Here is a 21,601-nt window from a genome sequence, read left to right on the forward strand (position 1 = left end):
TTCAGTGTGTTGGGAAGGAGTTTCAGTGTGTGGGGAAGGGGATTCAGTGTGTGGGGAAGGTGTTTCAGTGTTTGGGGAAGGGTTTCAGTGTGTGGGGAATGTGTTTCAGTGCGTGGCGAAGGTGTTTCAGTATGTGGGGATGTGTTTCAGTGTGTGGGGAAGGGTTTCAGTGTGTGGGGAAGGTGTTTCAGTGTGTAGGGAATGGGTTTCAGTGTGTGGGGAAGGTGTTTCAATGTATGGGGAAGGTGTTTCAGTGTGTGGAGAAGGGGTTTCAGTGTGTGAGGAAGGGGTTTCAGTGTTTGGGGAACGTTTTTCAGAGTGTGGGGAAGGTGCTTCAGTGTGTGTGGGGATGGGTTTCAGTGTATGGGGAAGGTGTTTCAATGTGTGGGGAAGGTGTTTCAGTGTGTGGAGAAGGGGTTTCAGTGTGTGAGGAAGGGATTTCAGTGTTTGGGGAACGTTTTTCAGAGTGTGGGGAATGGGTTTCTGTGTGCGGGAAAGGGGTTTCATTGTGTGGGGACGGTGTTTCAGTGTGTGTGGGGATGGGTTTCAGTGTGTGTGGGGATGGGTTTCAGTGTGTGGGGAAGGTGTTTCAGTGTGTGGGAAGTTGTTTCAGTGTGTGTGGGGATGGCTTTCAGTGTGTGGGGAAGGTGTTTCAGAGTTTGCGGAAGGGGTTTCAGTGTGTGGGAAGTGGGTTTCAGAGTGTGGGGAAGGTGTTTCAGTGTGTGGGGAACGGTTTCAGTGTGTGTGGGGAAGGGTTTCAGTGTGTGGGGAAGGGGTTTCAGTGTGTGGGGAAGGTGTCCCATTGTGTGGGGATGTGTTTCAGTGTGTGGGGAAGGTGTTTCAGTGTGTGGGGAAGGTGTTTCAGTGTGTGGGGAAGGGGTTTCAGTGTGTGGGGAAGGTGCTTCAGTGTGTGGGGATGTGTTTCAGTGTGTTGGGAAGGTGTTTCAGTGTGTGGGCAAGTGGTTTCAGTGTGTGGGGAAGGGGATTCAGTGTGTGGGGAAGGTGTTTCAGTGTTTGGGGAAGGGTTTCAGTGTGTGGGGAATGTGTTTCAGTGTGTGGGGAAGGTGTTTCAGTGTGTGGGGATGTGTTTCAGTGTGTGGGGAAGGGTTTCAGTGTGTGGGGAAGGTGTTTCAGTGTGTAGGGAATGGGTTTCAGTGTGTGGGGAAGGTGTTTCAGTGTGTGTGGGGATGGGTTTCAGTGTGTGGGGAAGGTGTTTCAATGTGTGGGGAAGGTGTTTCAGTGTGTGGGGAAGGGGTTTCAGTGTGTGAGGAAGGGGTTTCAATGTTTGGGGAAGTATTTTCAGTGTGTGTGGAAGGTGTTTCAGTGTGTGGGGAAGTTGTTTCAGTGTGTGGGGTAGGGGTTTCAGTGTGTTGGGATGGGTTTCAGTGTGTGGGGAAGGTGTTTCAGTGTTTGGGGAAGGGTTTCAGTGTGTGGGGAAGGTGTTTCATTGTGTGGGGAAGGTGTTTCAGTGTGTGGGGAAGGGGTTTCAGTGTGTGAGGAAGGGGTTTCAGTGTTTGGGGAACGTTTTTCAGTGTGTGTGGAAGGTGTTTCAGTGTGTGGTGAATGTGTTTCAGTGTGTGGGGATGTGTTTCAGTGTGTGGGGGTTGGTTTCAGTGTGTGGGGAAGGTGTTTCAGTGTGTGCGGAAGGGCATTCAGTGTGTGGGGAAGGTGTTTCAGTATGTGGGGAAGTGTTTCAGTGTGTGGGGAAGGGGTTTCAGTGTGTGGGGAAGGGGTTTCCGTGTGTGTGGATGGGTTTCAGATTGTGCGGAAGGGGTTTCAGTGTGTGGGGAATTTGTTTCAGAGTGTGGGGAAGGTGTTTCAGTGTGTGGGCATGGGTTTCAGTGTGTGGGGATGGGCTTCAGTGTGTGCGGAAGGTGTTACAGTGTGTGGGAAAGGTGTTTCAGTGTGTGGGGAAGCTGTTGCAGTGTGTGGGGAAGGTGTTTCAGTGTGTGGGGAAGGTGTTTAAGTGCGTGGGGATGTGCTTCAGTGTGTGGGGATGTGTTTCAGTGTGTGGGGAAGGGCTTCAGTGTGTGGGGAAGGAGTTTCAGTGTGTGGGGATGGGTTTCAGTGTGTGGGGATGTGTTTCAGTGTGTGCGGAAGGGGTTACAGTGTTTGGGGAAGGTGTTTCAGAATATGGGGATGTGTTTCAGTGTGTGGGGAAGGGGTTTCAGTGTGTGGGGAAGGGGTTTCAGTGTGTGGGGATGGGTTGCAGTGTGTGGGGATGTGTTTCAGTGTGTGGGGAAGGTGTTTCACTGTGTGGGGAAGGGGTTTCACTGTGTGGGGAAGGGGTTTCAGAGTGTCGGGATGGGTTTCAGTGTGTGGGGAAGTGGTTTCAGTGTGTGGGGAAGTGGTTTCAGTGTGTGCGGAAGGGGTTTCAGAGTGTGGGGAAGGGGTTCAGTGTGGGGGGAATGTCTTCAGTGTGTGGGGAAGGGGTTTCAGTGTGTGGGGAAGGGTTTTCAGTGTGTGTGAGGAAGGTGTTTCAGTGTGTGGGGAAGTTTTTTCAGTGTGTGGGGAAGGTGTTTCAGTCAGTGGGGAAGGGGTTTCAGTGTGTGGGGAAGGGTTTCAGTGTGTGGGGAATGGGTTTCAGTGAGTGGGGAAGGGTTTCAGTGTGTGGGGAAGGTGTTTCAGTGTGTGCGGAAGGGGTTTCAGTGTGCGGAAAAGGTGTTTCAGTGTGTGGGGAAGGTGTCTCAGTGTGTGCGGAAGGTGTTTCAGTGTGTGGGGAAGGGGTTTCAGTGTGTGGGGAAGCTGTTTCAGTGTGTGGGGAAGGGGTTTCAGTGTGTGGGGAAGTGATCCTCTGTGTGGGGAAGGGGTTTCAGTGTGTGGGAAAGCGGTTTCAGTGAGTGGGGATGGTATTTCAGTGTGTGGGGTAGTTGTTTCAGTGTGTGGGGAAGGTGTTTCAGTGTGTGTGGGGAAGGGGTTTCAGTGTGTGGGGGAGGTGTGTCACTGTGTGGAGATGTTTTTCAGTGTGTGGGGATGTGTTTCAGTGTGTGGGGAAGGGTTTCAGTGTGTGGTGAATGTGTTTCAGTGTGTGGGGATGGGTTTCACTGTGTGGGGATGGGTTTCAGTGTGTGGGGATGGGTTTCAGTGTGTGTGGAAGGGCTTTCAGTGTGTGGGGAAGGTGTTTCAGTGTGTGGGGAAGTGTTTCAGTGTGTGGGGAAGGGGTTTCAGTGTGTGGGGATGTGTTTCAGTGTGTGTGGATGGGTTTCAGTTTGTGCAGATGGGTTTCAATGTGTGCGGAAGGGGTTTCAGTGTGTGGGGAAGTTATTTCAGAGTGTGGGGAAAGTGTTTCACTGTGTGGGCATGGGTTTCAGTGTGTGGGGATGGGCTTCAGTGTGTGCGGAAGGTGTTACAGTGTGTGGGAAAGGTGTTTCAGTGTGTGGGGAAGCTGTTGCAGTGTGTGGGGAAGGGGTTTCAGTGTGTGGGGAAGGTGTTTCAGTGCGGCGGGATGTGCTTCAGTGTGTGGGGATGTGTTTCAGTGTGTGGGGAAGGGCTTCAGTGTGTGGGGAAGGAGTTTCAGTGTGTGGGGATGTGTTTCAGTGTGTGGGGATGGGTTTCAGTGTGTGCAGAAGGGGTTACAGTGTGTGGGGAAGGTGTTTCAGAGTGTGGGGATGTGTTTCAGTGTGTGGGGAAGGGGTTTCCGTGTGTGGGGAAGGGGATTCAGTATGTGGGGATGGGTTGCAGTGTGTGGGGATGTGTTACAGTGTGTGGGGAATGTGTTTCACTGTGTGGGGAAGGGGTTTCAGATTGTGGGGAAGGGGTTCAGTGTGGGTGGAAGGTCTTCAGTGTGTGGGGAAGGGGTTTCAGTGTGTGCGGAAGATGTTTCAGTGTGTGCGGAAGGAGTTTCAGAGTGTGGGGAAGGTGTTTCAGTGTGTGGGAAAGGTGTTTCAGTGTGTGCGGAAGGGGTTTCAGTGTGTGCGGAAGGGGTTTCAGTGTGTGGGGAAGGGGTTTCAGTATGTGGTGAAGGTGTTTCTGTGTGTAGGGATGTGTTTCAGTGTGTGGGGAAGGTGTTTCATTGTGTGCAGAAGGGGTTACAGTGTGTGGGGAAGGTGATTCAGTCTGTGGGGAAGGGGTTTCAGTGTGTGGGGAAGGGGTTTCAGTGTGTGGGGAAGGGGTTTCAGTGTGTGGGGATGGTGTTTCAGAGTGTGGGGATGTGTTTCAGTGTGTGGCGAAGGGGTTTCAGTGTGTGGGGAAGGGGTTTCAGTGTGTGGGGAACGTGTTTCAGTGTGCGGCGAAGTGTTTCAGTGTGTGGTGCAGGGTTTCAGTGTGTGGGAAAGGTGTTTCAGTGTGTGCGGAAGGGGTTACAGTGTGTTGGCAAGGTGTTTCAGTGTATGGGGAAGGTGTTTCAGTGTATGGGGAAGGTGTCTCAGAATGTGGGGAAGGGGTTTCAGTGTGTGTGAGGAAGGTGTTTCAGTGTGTGGGGAAGTATTTTCAGTGTGTGGGGAAGGTGTTTCAGTCAGTGGGGAAGGGGTTTCAGTGTGTGGGGAAGGTTTTCAGTGTGTGGGGAAGGGGTTCCAGTGTGTGGGGAAGGGTTTCAGTGCGTGGGGAAGCTGTTTCAGTGTGTGGGGAAGGGGTTTCAGTGTGTGGAGAAGGTGTTTCAGTGTGTGTGGGGAAGGGGTTTCAGTGTGTGGGGAAGCTGTTTCAGTGTGTGGGGAGGGGGTTTCAATGTGTGGGGAAGAGATCCAGTGTGTGGGGTAGTTGTTTCAGTGTGTGGGGAAGGTGTTTCAGTGTGTGTGGGGAAGGGGTTTCAGTGTGTGGGGGAGGTGTATCAGTGTGTGGAGATGTTTTTCAGTGTTTGGGGATGTGTTTCAGTGTGTGGGGAAGGGTTTCAGTGTGTGGTGAATGTGTTTCAGTGTGTGGGGATGTGTTTCAGTGTGTGGGGGTGGGTTTCAGTGTGTGGGGAAGGTGTTTCAGTGTGTGCGGAAGGGCATTCAGTGTGTGGGGAAGGTGTTTCAGTGTGTGGGGAAGTGTTTCAGTGTGTGGGGAAGGGGTTTCAGTGTGTGGGGAAGGGGTTTCAGTGTGTGTGGTTGGGTATCAGATTGTGCAGATGGCTTTCATTGTGTACGGAAGGGGTTTCAGTGTGTGGGGAACTTGTTTCAGAGTGTGGGGAAGGTGTTTCAGTGTGTGGGCATGGGTTTCAGTGTGTGGGGATGGGCTTCAGTGTGTGCGGAAGGTGTTACAGTGTGTGGGAAAGGTGTTTCAGTGTGTGGGGAAGCTGTTGCAGTGTGTGGGGAAGGGGTTTCAGTGTGTCGGGAAGGTGTTTCAGTGCGTGGGGATGTGCTTCAGTGTGTGGGGATGTGTTTCAGTGTGTGGGGATGGGTTTCAGTGTGTGCGGAAGGGGTTACAGTGTGTGGGGAAGGTGTTTCAGAATATGGGGATGTGTTTCAGTGTGTGGGGAAGGGGTTTCAGTGTGTGGGGAAGGGGTTTCAGTGTGTGGGGATGGGTTGCAGTGTGTGGGGATGTGTTTCAGTGTGTGGGGAAGGTGTTTCACTGTGTGGGGAAGGGGTTCCACTGTGTGGGGAAGGGGTTTCAGAGTGTCGGGATGGGTTTCAGTGTGTGGGGAAGTGGTTTCAGTGTGTGGGGAAGTGGTTTCAGTGTGTGCGGAAGGGGTTTCAGAGTGTGGGGAAGGGGTTCAGTGTGGGGGGAATGTCTTCAGTGTGTGGGGAAGGGGTTTCAGTGTGTGGGGATGTGTTTCAGTGTGTGGGGAAGGTGTTTCAGTGTGTGCAGAAGATGTTTCAGTGTGTGCAGAAGGGGTTTCAGAGTGTGGGGAAGGTGTTTCAGTTTGTGGGAAAGGTGTTTCAGTGTGTGCAGAAGGGGTTTCAGTGTGTGCGGAAGGGGTTTCAGTGTGTGGGGAAGGGGTTTCTGTGTGTAGGGATGTGTTTCAGTGTGTGGGGAAGGTGTTTCAGTGTGTGGGGAAGGGATTCAAGGTATGCGGAAGGTGTTTCAGTGTGTGGGGAAGATTTTCAGTGTGTGGGGATATGTTTCAGTGTGTGGGGAAGGGGTTTCAGTGTGTGGGGATGTGTTTCAGTGTGTGGGGAAGGGGTTTCAGTGTGTGGGGATGTGTTTCAGTGTGTGGGCAAGGTGCTTCAGTGTGTTGGGAAGGGTTTCACTGTGTGCGGAAGGGGTTTTAGTGTGTGGGGAAGTGGTTTCAGTGTGTGGGGAAGATGTTTCAGTGTGTGCGGAAGGGGTTTCAGTGTGTGGGAAAAGGGTTTCAGTGTGTGGGGAAGGGGTTTCAGTGTGTGCGGAAGGTGTTTCAGTGTGTGGGGAAGGGGTTTCTGTGTGTGGGGAAGGTGTGTCATTGTGTGCGGAAGGGGTTTCAGTATGTGGGGAAGGGGATTCAGTGTGTGGGGAAGGTGTTTCATTGTGTAGGGAAGGGGTTTCAGTGTGTGCGGAAGGGGTTTCAGAGTGTGGGGAAGGGGTTTCAGTATGTGGGGAATTGTTTAACTGTGTGCGGAAGGGGTTTCAGTGTGTGGGGAAGGTGTTTCAGTGTGTGGGGAAGGGGTTTCAGTGTGTGGTGAAGGGGTTTCAGTGTGTGGGGAAGGGTTTTAGTGTGTGGGGAAGGGGTTTCAGTTTGTAGGGAAGGGGTTTCAGTTTGTGGGGAAGGGGTTTCAGTGTTTGGGGAAGTGTTTCTGTGTGTGGGGAAGGGTTACATTGCGTGGGGACGGGGTTTCAGTGTGTGGGGATGGGTTTCAGTGTGTGCGGAAAGGGTTACAGTGTGTGGGGAAGGTGTTTCAGAGTGTGGGGATGTGTTTCATTGTGTGGGGAAGGGGTTTCAGTGTGTGGGGCAGGGGTTTCTGTGTGTGGGGTAGGGTTTCAGTGTGTGGGGATTGGTTTCAGTGTGTGGGAAGTGGTTTCAGGGTGTGGGGAAGGGGTTTCAGTGTGTGGGGAAGGGGTTTCAGTGTGTGGAGAAGGTGTTTCAGTGTGTGTGGGGAAGGGGTTTCAGTGTGTGGGGAAGCTGTTTCAGTGTGTGGGGAAGGGGTTTCAGTGTGTGGGGAAGAGATCCAGTGTGTGGGGTAGTTGTTTCAGTGTGTGGGCAAGGTGTTTCAGTGTGTGTGGGGAAGGGGTTTCAGTGTGTGGGGGAGGTGTATCAGTGTATGGAGATGTTTTTCAGTGTGTGGGGATGTGTTTCAGTGTGTGGGGAAGGGTTTCAGTGTGTGGTGAATGTGTTTCAGTGTGTGGGGATGGGTTTCAGTGTGTGGGGATGGGTTTCAGTGTGTGGGGAAGGTGTTTCAGTGTGTGCGGAAGGGCTTTCAGTGTGTGGGGAAGGTGTTTCAGTGTGTGGGGAAGTGTTTCAGTGTGCAGGGAAGGGGTTTCAGTGTGTGGGGAAGGGGTTTCAGTGTGTGTGGATGGGTTTCAGTTTGTGCGGATGGGTTTCATTGTCTGCGGAAGGGGTTTCAGTGTGTGGGAAAGTTGTTTCAGAGTGTGGGGAAGGTGTTTCAGTGTGTGGGCATGGGTTTCAGTGTGTGGGGATGGGCTTCAGTGTGTGCGGAAGGTGTTACAGTGTGTGGGAAAGGTGTTTCAGTGTGTGGGGAAGCTGTTGCAGTGTGTGGGGAAGGTGTTTCAGTGCGTGGGGATGTGCTTCATTGTATGGGGATGTGTTTCAGTGTGTGGGGAAGGGCTTCAGTGTGTGGGGAATGAGTTTCAGTGTGTGGGGATGGGTTTCAGTGTGTGGGGATGGGTTTCAGTGTGTGCGGAAGGGGTTACAGTGTGTGGGGAAGATGTTTCAGAATATGGGGATGTGTTTCAGTGTGTGGGGAAGGGGTTTCAGTGTGTGGGGAAGGTGTTTCAGTGTGTGGGGATGGGTTGCAGTGTGTGGGGATGTATTTCAGTGTGTGGGGAAGGTGTTTCACTGTGTGGGGAAGGGGTTTCACTGTGTGGGGAAGGGGTTTCAGAGTGTCGGGATGGGTTTCAGTGTGTGGGGAAGTGGTTTCAGTGTGTGGGGAAGTGGTTTCAGTGTGTGCGGAAGGGGTTTCAGAGTGTGGGGAAGGGGTTCAGTGTGGGGGGAATGTCTTCAGTGTGTGGGGAAGGGGTTTCAGTGTGTGGGGAAGGTGTTTCAGTGTGTGCAGAAGATGTTTCAGTGTGTGCGGAAGGGGTTTCAGAGTGTGGGGAAGGTGTTTCAGTTTGTGGGAAAGGTGTTTCAGTGTGTGCGGAAGGGATTTCAGTATGTGCGGAAGGGGTTTCAGTGTGTGGGGAAGGGGTTTCAGTTTGTGGTGAAGGTGTTTCAGTGTGTGCGGAAGGGGTTTCAGTGTTTGGGGAAGGGGTTTCTGTGTGTAGGGATGTGTTTCAGTGTGTGGGGAAGGTGTTTCAGTGTGTGGGGAAGGGATTCAAGGTATGCGGAAGGTGTTTCAGTGTGTGGGGAATATTTCCAGTGTGTGGGGATGTGTTTCAGTGTGTGGGGAAGGGGTTTCAGTGTGTGGGGATGTGTTTCAGTGTGTGGGGAAGGGGTTTCAGTGTGTGGGGATGTGTTTCAGTGTGTGGGCAAGGTGCTTCAGTGTGTTGGGAAGGGTTTCACTGTGTGCGGAAGGTATTTTAGTGTGTGGGGAAGGTGTGTCATTGTGTGCGGAAGGGGTTTCAATATGTGGGGAAGGGGATTCAGTGTGTGGGGAAGGTGTTTCATTGGGTGCGGAAGGTGTTTCAGTGTGGAGGGAAGGGGTTTCAGTGTGTGCGGAAGGGGTTTCAGTGTGTGGGGAAGGGGTTTCAGTGTGTGGGGAATTGTTTAACTGTGTGCGGAAGGGGTTTCAGTGTGTGGGGAAGGTGTTTCAGTGTGTGGGGAAGGGGTTTCAGTGCTGGTGAAGGGGTTTCAGTGTGTGGGGAAGGGTTTTAGTGTGTGGGGAAGGGGTTTCAACTGTAGGGAAGGGGTTTCAGTTTGTGGGGAAGGGGTTTCAGTGTTTGGGGAAGTGTTTCTGTGTGTGGGGAAGGGTTACATTGCGTGGGGACGGGGTTTCAGTGTGTGGGGATGGGTTTCAGTGTGTGCGGAAGGGGCTACAGTGTGTGGGGAAGGTGTTTCAGAGTGTGGGGATGTGTTTCATTGTGTGGGGAAGGGGTTTCAGTGTGTGGGGCAGGGGTTTCTGTGTGTGGGGTAGGGTTTCAGGGTGTGGGGATGGGTTTCAGTGTGTGGGAAGTGGTTTCAGGGTGTGGGGAAGGGGTTTCAGTGTGTGGGGAAGGGGTTTCAGTGTGTGGGGAAGGTGTTACACTGTGTGGGGAAGGGGTTTCAGAGTGTCAGGATGGGTTTCAGTGTGTGGGGAATGGGTTTCAGTGAGTGGGGAAGGGGTTACAGAGTGTGGGGAAGGGTTTCAGTGTGGGGGGAATGGGTTTCAGTGTTTCGGGAAGGGGTTTCAGTGTGTGGGGATGTGTTTCAGTGTGTGGGGAAGGTGTTTCAGTGTGTGCGGAATGTGTTTCAGTGTATGGGGAAGGGGTTTCAGAGTGTGGGGAAGGTGTTTCAGTGTGTGGGGAAGGTGTTTCAGTGTGTGCGGAAGGGGTTTCAGTGTGTGCGGAAGTGATTTCAGTGTGTGGGGAAGGGGTTTCAGTATGTGGGGAAGGTGTTTCTGTGTGTGCGGAAGGGGTTTCAGTGTTGGGGGAAGGGGTTTCTGTGTGTGGGGATGTGTTTCAGTGTGTGGGGAAGGTGTTTCAGTGTGTGCGGAAGGGCATTCAGTGTGTGGGGAAGGTGTTTCAGTGTGTGGGGAAGTGTTTCAGTGTGTGGGGAAGGGGTTTCAGTGTGTGGGGAAGGGGTTTCAGTGTTTGTGGTTGGGTTTCAGATTGTGCGGATGGGTTTCATTGTGTGCGGAAGGGGTTTCAGTGTGTGGGGAAGTTGTTTCAGAGTGTGGGGAAGGTGTTTCAGTGTGTGGGCATGGGTTTCAGTGTGTGGGGATGGGCTTCAGTGTGTGCGGAAGGTGTTACAGTGTGTGGGAAAGGTGTTTCAGTGTGTGGGGAAGCTGTTGCAGTGTGTGGGGAAGGGGTTTCAGTGTGTCGGGAAGGTGTTTCAGTGCGTGGGGATGTGCTTCAGTGTGTGGGGATGGGTTTTAGTGTGTGGGGATGGGTTTCAGTGTGTGCAGAAGGGGTTACAGTGTGTGGGGAAGGTGTTTCAGAATATGGGGATGTGTTTCAGTGTGTGGGGAAGGGGTTTCAGTGTGTGGGGAAGGGGTTTCAGTGTGTGGGGATGGGTTGCAGTGTGTGGGGATGTGTTTCAGTGTGTGGGGAAGGTGTTTCACTGTGTGGGGAAGGGGTTTCACTGTGTGGGGAAGGGGTTTCAGAGTGTCGGGATGGGTTTCAGTGTGTGGGGAAGTGGTTTCAGTGTGTGGGGAAGTGGTTTCAGTGTGTGCGGAAGGGGTTTCAGAGTGTGGGGAAGGGGTTCAGTGTGGGGGGAATGTCTTCAGTGTGTGGGGAAGGGGTTTCAGTGTGTGGGGATGTGTTTCAGTGTGTGGGGAAGGTGTTTCAGTGTGTGCAGAAGATGTTTCAGTGTGTGCAGAAGGGGTTTCAGAGTGTGGGGAAGGTGTTTCAGTTTGTGGGAAAGGTGTTTCAGTGTGTGCAGAAGGGGTTTCAGTGTGTGCGGAAGGGGTTTCAGTGTGTGGGGAAGGGGTTTCAGTTTGTGGTGAAGGTGTTTCAGTGTGTGCGGAAGGGGTTTCAGTGTTTGGGGAAGGGGTTTCTGTGTGTAGGGATGTGTTTCAGTGTGTGGGGAAGGTGTTTCAGTGTGTGGGGAAGGGATTCAAGGTATGCGGAAGGTGTTTCAGTGTGTGGGGAATATTTCCAGTGTGTGGGGATGTGTTTCAGTGTGTGGGGAAGGGGTTTCAGTGTGTGGGGATGTGTTTCAGTGTGTGGGGAAGGGGTTTCAGTGTGTGGGGATGTGTTTCAGTGTGTGGGCAAGGTGCTTCAGTGTGTTGGGAAGGGTTTCACTGTGTGCGGAAGGTATTTTAGTGTGTGGGGAAGTGGTTTCAGTGTGTGGGGAAGATGTTTCCGTGTGTGCGGAAGGGGTTTCGGTGTGTGGGAAAAGGGTTTCAGTGTGTGGGGAAGGGGTTTCAGTGTGTGCGGAAGGTGTTTCAGTGTGTGCGGAAGGGGTTTCTGTGTGTGGGGAAGGTGTGTCATTGTGTGCGGAAGGGGTTTCAATATGTGGGGAAGGGGATTCAGTGTGTGGGGAAGGTGTTTCATTGGGTGGGGAAGGTGTTTCATTGGGTGCGGAAGGTGTTTCAGTGTGTAGGGAAGGGGTTTCAGTGTGTGCGGAAGGGGTTTCAGTGTGTGGGGAAGGGGTTTCAGTGTGTGGGGAATTGTTTAACTGTGTGCGGAAGGGGTTTCAGTGTGTGGGGAAGGTGTTTCAGTGTGTGGGGAAGGGGTTTCAGTGCTGGTGAAGGGGTTTCAGTGTGTGGGGAAGGGTTTTAGTGTGTGGGGAAGGGGTTTCAACTGTAGGGAAGGGGTTTCAGTTTGTGGGGAAGGGGTTTCAGTGTTTGGGGAAGTGTTTCTGTGTGTGGGGAAGGGTTACATTGCGTGGGGACGGGGTTTCAGTGTGTGGGGATGGGTTTCAGTGTGTGCGGAAGGGGCTACAGTGTGTGGGGAAGGTGTTTCAGAGTGTGGGGATGTGTTTCATTGTGTGGGGAAGGGGTTTCAGTGTGTGGGGCAGGGGTTTCTGTGTGTGGGGTAGGGTTTCAGTGTGTGGGGATGGGTTTCAGTGTGTGGGAAGTGGTTTCAGGGTGTGGGGAAGGGGTTTCAGTGTGTGGGGAAGGTGTTTCAGTGTGTGGGGAAGGTGTTACACTGTGTGGGGAAGGGGTTTCAGAGTGTCAGGATGGGTTTCAGTGTGTGGGGAATGGGTTTCAGTGAGTGGGGAAGGGGTTACAGAGTGTGGGGAAGGGTTTCAGTGTGGGGGGAATGGGTTTCAGTGTTTCGGGAAGGGGTTTCAGTGTGTGGGGATGTGTTTCAGTGTGTGGGGAAGGTGTTTCAGTGTGTGCGGAATGTGTTTCAGTGTATGGGGAAGGGGTTTCAGAGTGTGGGGAAGGTGTTTCAGTGTGTGGGGAAGGTGTTTCAGTGTGTGCGGAAGGGGTTTCAGTGTGTGCGGAAGTGATTTCAGTGTGTGGGGAAGGGGTTTCAGTATGTGGGGAAGGTGTTTCTGTGTGTGCGGAAGGGGTTTCAGTGTTGGGGGAAGGGGTTTCTGTGTGTGGGGATGTGTTTCAGTGTGTGGGGAAGGTGTTTCAGTGTGTGCGGAAGGGCATTCAGTGTGTGGGGAAGGTGTTTCAGTGTGTGGGGAAGTGTTTCAGTGTGTGGGGAAGGGGTTTCAGTGTGTGGGGAAGGGGTTTCAGTGTGTGTGGTTGGGTTTCAGATTGTGCGGATGGGTTTCATTGTGTGCGGAAGGGGTTTCAGTGTGTGGGGAAGTTGTTTCAGAGTGTGGGGAAGGTGTTTCAGTGTGTGGGCATGGGTTTCAGTGTGTGGGGATGGGCTTCAGTGTGTGCGGAAGGTGTTACAGTGTGTGGGAAAGGTGTTTCAGTGTGTGGGGAAGCTGTTGCAGTGTGTGGGGAAGGGGTTTCAGTGTGTCGGGAAGGTGTTTCAGTGCGTGGGGATGTGCTTCAGTGTGTGGGGATGGGTTTCAGTGTGTGGGGATGGGTTTCAGTGTGTGCAGAAGGGGTTACAGTGTGTGGGGAAGGTGTTTCAGAATATGGGGATGTGTTTCAGTGTGTGGGGAAGGGGTTTCAGTGTGTGGGGAAGGGGTTTCAGTGTGTGGGGATGGGTTGCAGTGTGTGGGGATGTGTTTCAGTGTGTGGGGAAGGTGTTTCACTGTGTGGGGAAGGGGTTTCACTGTGTGGGGAAGGGGTTTCAGAGTGTCGGGAAGAGTTTCAGTGTGTGGGGAAGTGGTTTCAGTGTGTGGGGAAGTGGTTTCAGTGTGTGCGGAAGGGGTTTCAGAGTGTGGGGAAGGGGTTCAGTGTGGGGGGAATGTCTTCAGTGTGTGGGGAAGGGGTTTCAGTGTGTGGGGATGTGTTTCAGTGTGTGGGGAAGGTGTTTCAGTGTGTGCAGAAGATGTTTCAGTGTGTGCAGAAGGGGTTTCAGAGTGTGGGGAAGGTGTTTCAGTTTGTGGGAAAGGTGTTTCAGTGTGTGCAGAAGGGGTTTCAGTGTGTGCGGAAGGGGTTTCAGTGTGTGGGGAAGGGGTTTCTGTGTGTAGGAATGTGTTTCAGTGTGTGGGGAAGGTGTTTCAGTGTGTGGGGAAGGGATTCAAGGTATGCGGAAGGTGTTTCAGTGTGTGGGGAATATTTCCAGTGTGTGGGGATGTGTTTCAGTGTGTGGGGAAGGGGTTTCAGTGTGTGGGGATGTGTTTCTGTGTGTGGGGAAGGGGTTTCAGTGTGTGGGGATGTGTTTCAGTGTGTGGGCAAGGTGCTTCAGTGTGTTGGGAAGGTTTTCACTGTGTGCGGAAGTGGTTTTAGTGTGTGGGGAAGTGGTTTCAGTGTGTGGGGAAGATGTTTCAGTGTGTGCGGAAGGGGTTTCAGTGTGTGGGAAAAGGGTTTCAGTGTGTGGGGAAGGGGTTTCAGTGTGTGCGGAAGGTGTTTCAGTGTGTGGGGAAGGGGTTTCTGTGTGTGGGGAAGGTGTGTCATTGTGTGCGGAAGGGGTTTCAGTATGTGGGGAAGGGGATTCAGTGTGTGGGGAAGGTGTTTCATTGTGTGGGGAAGGTGTTTCATTGGGTGCGGAAGGTGTTTCAGTGTGTAGGGAAGGGGTTTCAGTGTGTGCGGAAGGGGTTTCAGAGTGTGGGGAAGGGGTTTCAGTATGTGGGGAATTGTTTAACTGTGTGCGGAAGGGGTTTCAGTGTGTGGGGAAGGTGTTTCGGTGTGTGGGGAAGGGGTTTCAGTGTGTGGTGAAGGGGTTTCAGTGTGTGGGGAAGGGTTTTAGTGTGTGGGGAAGGGGTTTCAGTTTGTAGGGAAGGGGTTTCAGTTTGTGGGGAAGGGGTTTCAGTGTTTGGGGAGGTGTTTCTGTGTGTGGGGAAGGGTTACATTGCGTGGGGACGGGGTTTCAGTGTGTGGGGATGGGTTTCAGTGTGTGCGGAAGGGGTTACAGTGTGTGGGGAAGGTGTTTCAGAGTGTGGGGATGTGTTTCATTGTGTGGGGAAGGGGTTTCAGTGTGTGGGGCAGGGGTTTCTGTGTGTGGGGTAGGGTTTCAGTGTGTGGGGATTGGTTTCAGTGTGTGGGGAAGGTGTTTCAGTGTGTGCAGAAGATGTTTCAGTGTGTGCAGAAGGGGTTTCAGAGTGTGGGGAAGGTGTTTCAGTTTGTGGGAAAGGTGTTTCAGTGTGTGCAGAAGGGGTTTCAGTGTGTGCGGAAGGGGTTTCAGTGTGTGGGGAAGGGGTTTCTGTGTGTAGGGATGTGTTTCAGTGTGTGGGGAAGGTGTTTCAGTGTGTGGGGAAGGGATTCAAGGTATGCGGAAGGTGTTTCAGTGTGTGGGGAATATTTTCAGTGTGTGGGGATGTGTTTCAGTGTGTGGGGAAAGGGTTTCAGTGTGTGGGGATGTGTTTCTGTGTGTGTGGAAGGGGTTTCAGTGTGTGGGGATGTGTTTCAGTGTGTGGGCAAGGTGCTTCAGTGTTTTGGGAAGGGTTTCACTGTGTGCGGAAGGGGTTTTAGTGTGTGGGGAATTGGTTTCAGTGTGTGGGGAAGATGTTTCAGTGTGTGCGGAAGGGGTTTCAGTGTGTGGGAAAAGGGTTTCAGTGTGTGGGGAAGGGGTTTCAGTGTGTGTGGTTGGGTTTCAGATTGTGCGGATGGGTTTCATTGTGTGCGGAAGGGGTTTCAGTGTGTGGGGAACTTGTTTCAGAGTGTGGGGAAGGTGTTTCAGTGTGTGGGCATGGGTTTCAGTGTGTGGGGATGGGCTTCAGTGTGTGCGGAAGGTGTTACAGTGTGTGGGAAAGGTGTTTCAGTGTGTGGGGAAGCTGTTGCAGTGTGTGGGGAAGGGGTTTCAGTGTGTCGGGAAGGTGTTTCAGTGCGTGGGGATGTGCTTCAGTGTGTGGGGATGGGTTTCAGTGTGTGGGGATGGGTTTCAGTGTGTGCGGAAGGGGTTACAGTGTGTGGGGAAGGTGTTTCAGAATATGGGGATGTGTTTCAGTGTGTGGGGAAGGGGTTTCAGTGTGTGGGGAAGGGTTTTCAGTGTGTGGGGATGGGTTGCAGTGTGTGGGGATGTGTTTCAGTGTGTGGGGAAGGTGTTTCACTGTGTGGGGAAGGGGTTTCACTGTGTGGGGAAGGGGTTTCAGAGTGTCGGGATGGGTTTCAGTGTGTGGGGAAGTGGTTTCAGTGTGTGGGGAAGTGGTTTCAGTGTGTGCGGAAGGGGTTTCAGAATGTGGGGAAGGGGTTCAGTGTGGGGGGAATGTCTTCAGTGTGTGGGGAAGGGGTTTCAGTGTGTGGGGATGTGTTTCAGTGTGTGGGGAAGGTGTTTCAGTGTGTGCAGAAGATGTTTCAGTGTGTGCAGAAGGGGTTTCAGAGTGTGGGGAAGGTGTTTCAGTTTGTGGGAAAGGTGTTTCAGTGTGTGCAGAAGGGGTTTCAGTGTGTGCGGAAGGGGTTTCAGTGTGTGGGGAAGGGGTTTCTGTGTGTAGGGATGTGTTTCAGTGTGTGGGGAAGGTGTTTCAGTGTGTGGGGAAGGGATTCAAGGTATGCGGAAGGTGTTTCAGTGTGTGGGGAAGATTTTCAGTGTGTGGGGATGTGTTTCAGTGTGTGGGGAAGGGGTTTCAGTGTGTGGGGATGTGTTTCAGTGTGTGGGGAAGGGGTTTCAGTGTGTGGGGATGTGTTTCAGTGTGTGGGCAAGGTGCTTCAGTGTGTTGGGAAGGGTTTCACTGTGTGCGGAAGGGGTTTTAGTGTGTGGGGAAGTGGTTTCAGTGTGTGGGGAAGATGTTTCAGTGTGTGCGGAAGGGGTTTCAGTGTGTGGGAAAAGGGTTTCAGTGTGTGGGGAAGGGGTTTCAGTGTGTGCGGAAGGTGTTTCAGTGTGTGGGGAAGGGGTTTCTGTGTGTGGGGAAGGTGTGTCATTGTGTGCGGAAGGGGTTTCAGTATTTGGGGAAGGGGATTCAGTGTGTGGGGAAGGTGTTTCATTGTGTGGGGAAGGTGTTTCATTGTGAGCGGAAGGTGTTTCAGTGTGTAGGGAAGGGGTTTCAGTGTGTGCGGAAGGGGTTTCAGAGTGTGGGGAAGGGGTTTCAGTATGTGGGGAATTGTTTAACTGTGTGCGGAAGGGGTTTCAGTGTGTGGGGAAGGTGTTTCAGTGTGTGGGGAAGGGGTTTCAGTGTGTGGTGAAGGGGTTTCAGTGTGTGGGGAAGGGTTTTAGTGTGTGGGAAAGGGGTTTCAGTTTGTAGGGAAGGGGTTTCAGTTTGTGGGGAAGGGGTTTCAGTGTTTGGGGAAGTTTTTTCTGTGTGTGGGGAAGGGTTACATTGCGTGGGGACGGGGTTTCAGTGTGTGGGGATGGGTTTCAGTGTGTGCGGAAGGGGTTACAGTGTGTGGGGAAGGTGTTTCAGAGTGTGGGGATGTGTTTCATTGTGTGGGGAAGGAGTTTCAGTGTGTGGGGCAGGGGTTTCTGTGTGTGGGGTAGGGTTTCAGTGTGTGGGGATTGGTTTCAGTGTGTGGGAAGTGGTTTCAGGGTGTGGGGAAGGGGTTTCAGTGTGTGGGGAAGGGGTTTCAGTGTGTGGAGAAGGTGTTTCAGTGTGTGGGGAAGGTGTTTCAGTGTGTGCGGAAGGGGTTTCAGTGTGTGCGGAAGTGATTTCAGTGTGTGGGGAAGGGGTTTCAGTATGTGGGGAAGGTGTTTCTGTGTGTGCGGAAGGGGTTTCAGTGTTGGGGGAAGGGGTTTCTGTGTGTGGGGATGTGTTTCAGTGTGTGGGGAAGGTGTTTCAGTGTGTGCGGAAGGGCATTCAGTGTGTGGGGAATGTGTTTCAGTGTATGGGGAAGGGGTTTCAGAGTGTGGGGAAGGTGTTTCAGTGTGTGGGGAAGGTGTTTCAGTGTGTGCGGAAGGGGTTTCAGTGTGTGCGGAAGTGATTTCAGTGTGTGGGGAAGGGGTTTCAGTATGTGGGGAAGGTGTTTCTGTGTGTGCGGAAGGGGTTTCAGTGTTGGGGGAAGGGGTTTCTGTGTGTGGGGATGTGTTTCAGTGTGTGGGGAAGGTGTTTCAGTGTGTGCGGAAGGGCATTCAGTGTGTGGGGAAGGTGTTTCAGTGTGTGGGGAAGTGTTTCAGTGTGTGGGGAAGGGGTTTCAGTGTGTGGGGAAGGGGTTTCAGTGTGTGTGGTTGGGTTTCAGATTGTGCGGATGGGTTTCATTGTGTGCGGAAGGGGTTTCAGTGTGTGGGGAAGTTGTTTCAGAGTGTGGGGAAGGTGTTTCAGTGTGTGGGCATGGGTTTCAGTGTGTGGGGATGGGCTTCAGTGTGTGCGGAAGGTGTTACAGTGTGTGGGAAAGGTGTTTCAGTGTGTGGGGAAGCTGTTGCAGTGTGTGGGGAAGGTGTTTCAGTGTGTCGGGAAGGTGTTTCAGTGCGTGGGGATGTGCTTCAGTGTGTGGGGATGGGTTTCAGTGTGTGGGGATGGGTTTCAGTGTGTGCAGAAGGGGTTACAGTGTGTGGGGAAGGTGTTTCAGAATATGGGGATGTGTTTCAGTGTGTGGGGAAGGGGTTTCAGTGTGTGGGGAAGGGGTTTCAGTGTGTGGGGATGGGTTGCAGTGTGTGGGGATGTGTTTCAGTGTGTGGGGAAGGTGTTTCACTGTGTGGGGAAGGGGTTTCACTGTGTGGGGAAGGGGTTTCAGAGTGTCGGGATGGGTTTCAGTGTGTGGGGAAGTGGTTTCAGTGTGTGGGGAAGTGGTTTCAGTGTGTGCGGAAGGGGTTTCAGAGTGTGGGGAAGGGGTTCAGTGTGGGGGGAATGTCTTCAGTGTGTGGGGAAGGGGTTTCAGTGTGTGGGGATGTGTTTCAGTGTGTGGGGAAGGTGTTTCAGTGTGTGCAGAAGATGTTTCAGTGTGTGCAGAAGGGGTTTCAGAGTGTGGGGAAGGTGTTTCAGTTTGTGGGAAAGGTGTTTCAGTGTGTGCAGAAGGGGTTTCAGTGTGTGCGGAAGGGGTTTCAGTGTGTGGGGAAGGGGTTTCAGTTTGTGGTGAAGGTGTTTCAGTGTGTGCGGAAGGGGTTTCAGTGTTTGGGGAAGGGGTTTCTGTGTGTAGGGATGTGTTTCAGTGTGTGGGGAAGGTGTTTCAGTGTGTGGGGAAGGGATTCAAGGTATGCGGAAGGTGTTTCAGTGTGTGGGGAATATTTCCAGTGTGTGGGGATGTGTTTCAGTGTGTGGGGAAGGGGTTTCAGTGTGTGGGGATGTGTTTCAGTGTGTGGGGAAGGGGTTTCAGTGTGTGGGGATGTGTTTCAGTGTGTGGGCAAGGTGCTGCAGTGTGTTGGGAAGGGTTTCACTGTGTGCGGAAGGTATTTTAGTGTGTGGGGAAGTGGTTTCAGTGTGTGGGGAAGATGTTTCCGTGTGTGCGGAAGGGGTTTCGGTGTGTGGGAAAAGGGTTTCAGTGTGTGGGGAAGGGGTTTCAGTGTGTGCGGAAGGTGTTTCAGTGTGTGCGGAAGGGGTTTCTGTGTGTGGGGAAGGTGTGTCATTGTGTGCGGAAGGGGTTTCAATATGTGGGGAAGGGGATTCAGTGTGTGGGGAAGGTGTTTCATTGGGTGGGGAAGGTGTTTCATTGGGTGCGGAAGGTGTTTCAGTGTGGAGGGAAGGGGTTTCAGTGTGTGCGGAAGGGGTTTCAGTGTGTGGGGAAGGGGTTTCAGTGTGTGGGGAATTGTTTAACTGTGTGCGGAAGGGGTTTCAGTGTGTGGGGAAGGTGTTTCAGTGTGTGGGGAAGGGGTTTCAGTGCTGGTGAAGGGGTTTCAGTGTGTGGGGAAGGGTTTTAGTGTGTGGGGAAGGGGTTTCAACTGTAGGGAAGGGGTTTCAGTTTGTGGGGAAGGGGTTTCAGTGTTTGGGGAAGTGTTTCTGTGTGTGGGGAAGGGTTACATTGCGTGGGGACGGGGTTTCAGTGTCTGGGGATGGGTTTCAGTGTGTGCGGAAGGGGCTACAGTGTGTGGGGAAGGTGTTTCAGAGTGTGGGGATGTGTTTCATTGTGTGGGGAAGGGGTTTCAGTGTGTGGGGCAGGGGTTTCTGTGTGTGGGGTAGGGTTTCAGTGTGTGGGGATGGGTTTCAGTGTGTGGGAAGTGGTTTCAGGGTGTGGGGAAGGGGTTTCAGTGTGTGGGGAAGGGGTTTCAGTGTGTGGGGAAGGTGTTACACTGTGTGGGGAAGGGGTTTCAGAGTGTCAGGATGGGTTTCAGTGTGTGGGGAATGGGTTTCAGTGAGTGGGGAAGGGGTTACAGAGTGTGGGGAAGGGTTTCAGTGTGGGGGGAATGGGTTTCAGTGTTTCGGGAAGGGGTTTCAGTGTGTGGGGATGTGTTTCAGTGTGTGGGGAAGGTGTTTCAGTGTGTGCGGAATGTGTTTCAGTGTATGGGGAAGGGGTTTCAGAGTGTGGGGAAGGTGTTTCAGTGTGTGGGGAAGGTGTTTCAGTGTGTGCGGAAGGGGTTTCAGTGTGTGCGGAAGTGATTTCAGTGTGTGGGGAAGGGGTTTCAGTATGTGGGGAAGGTGTTTCTGTGTGTGCGGAAGGGGTTTCAGTGTTGGGGGAAGGGGTTTCTGTGTGTGGGGATGTGTTTCAGTGTGTGGGGAAGGTGTTTCAGTGTGTGCGGAAGGGCATTCAGTGTGTGGGGAAGGTGTTTCAGTGTGTGGGGAAGTGTTTCAGTGTGTGGGGAAGGGGTTTCAGTGTGTGGGGAAGGGGTTTCAGTGTGTGTGGTTGGGTTTCAGATTGTGCGGATGGGTTTCATTGTGTGCGGAAGGGGTTTCAGTGTGTGGGGAAGTTGTTTCAGAGTGTGGGGAAGGTGTTTCAGTGTGTGGGCATGGGTTTCAGTGTGTGGGGATGGGCTTCAGTGTGTGCGGAAGGTGTTACAGTGTGTGGGAAAGGTGTTTCAGTGTGTGGGGAAGCTGTTGCAGTGTGTGGGGAAGGGGTTTCAGTGTGTCGGGAAGGTGTTTCAGTGCGTGGGGATGTGCTTCAGTGTGTGGGGATGGGTTTCAGTGTGTGGGGATGGGTTTCAGTGTGTGCGGAAGGGGTTACAGTGTGTGGGGAAGGTGTTTCAGAATATGGGGATGTGTTTCAGTGTGTGGGGAAGGGGTTTCAGTGTGTGGGGAAGGGGTTTCAGTGTGTGGGGATGGGTTGCAGTGTGTGGGGATGTGTTTCAGTGTGTGGGGAAGGTTTTTCACTGTGTGGGGAAGGGGTTTCACTGTGTGGGGAAGGGGTTTCAGAGTGTCGGGATGGGTTTCAGTGTGTGGGGAAGTGGTTTCAGTGTGTGGGGAAGTGGTTTCAGTGTGAGCGGAAGGGGTTTCAGAGTGTGGGGAAGGGGTTCAGTGTGGGGGGAATGTCTTCAGTGTGTGGGGAAGGGGTTTCAGTGTGTGGGGATGTGTTTCAGTGTGTGGGGAAGGTGTTTCAGTGTGTGCAGAAGATGTTTCAGTGTGTGCAGAAGGGGTTTCAGAGTGTGGGGAAGGTGTTTCAGTTTGTGGGAAAGGTGTTTCAGTGTGTGCAGAAGGGGTTTCAGTGTGCGCGGAAGGGGTTTCAGTGTGTGGGGAAGGGGTTTCTGTGTGTAGGAATGTGTTTCAGTGTGTGGGGAAGGTGTTTCAGTGTGTGGGGAAGGGATTCAAGGTATGCGGAAGGTGTTTCAGTGTGTGGGGAATATTTCCAGTGTGTGGGGATGTGTTTCAGTGTGTGGGGAAGGGGTTTCAGTGTGTGGGGATGTGTTTCTGTGTGTGGGGAAGGGGTTTCAGTGTGTGGGGATGTGTTTCAGTGTGTGGGCAAGGTGCTTCAGTGTGTTGGGAAGGTTTTCACTGTGTGCGGAAGGGGTTTTAGTGTGTGGGGAAGTGGTTTCAGTGTGTGGGGAAGATGTTTCAGTGTGTGCGGAAGGGGTTTCAGTGTGTGGGAAAAGGGTTTCAGTGTGTGGGGAAGGGGTTTCAGTGTGTGCGGAAGGTGTTTCAGTGTGTGGGGAAGGGGTTTCTGTGTGTGGGGAAGGTGTGTTATTGTGTGCGGAAGGGGTTTCAGTATGTGGGGAAGGGGATTCAGTGTGTGGGGAAGGTGTTTCATTGTGTGGGGAAGGTGTTTCATTGGGTGCGGAAGGTGTTTCAGTGTGTAGGGAAGGGGTTTCAGTGTGTGCGGAAGGGGTTTCAGAGTGTGGGGAAGGGGTTTCAGTATGTGGGGAATTGTTTAACTGTGTGCGGAAGGGGTTTCAGTGTGTGGGGAAGGTGTTTCGGTGTGTGGGGAAGGGGTTTCAGTGTGTGGTGAAGGGGTTTCAGTGTGTGGGGAAGGGTTTTAGTGTGTGGGGAAGGGGTTTCAGTTTGTAGGGAAGGGGTTTCAGTTTGTGGGGAAGGGGTTTCAGTGTTTGGGGATGGGTTTCAGTGTGTGCGGAAGGGGTTACAGTGTGTGGGGAAGGTGTTTCAGAGTGTGGGGATGTGTTTCATTGTGTGGGGAAGGGGTTTCAGTGTGTGGGGCAGGGGTTTCTGTGTGTGGGGTAGGGTTTCAGTGTGTGGGGATTGGTTTCAGTGTGTGGGGAAGGTGTTTCAGTGTGTGCAGAAGATGTTTCAGTGTGTGCAGAAGGGGTTTCAGAGTGT

Source organism: Heterodontus francisci, chromosome 35 (assembly GCF_036365525.1).
Source record: "Heterodontus francisci isolate sHetFra1 chromosome 35, sHetFra1.hap1, whole genome shotgun sequence".
Classification (NCBI taxonomy): Eukaryota; Metazoa; Chordata; class Chondrichthyes; order Heterodontiformes; family Heterodontidae; genus Heterodontus; species Heterodontus francisci.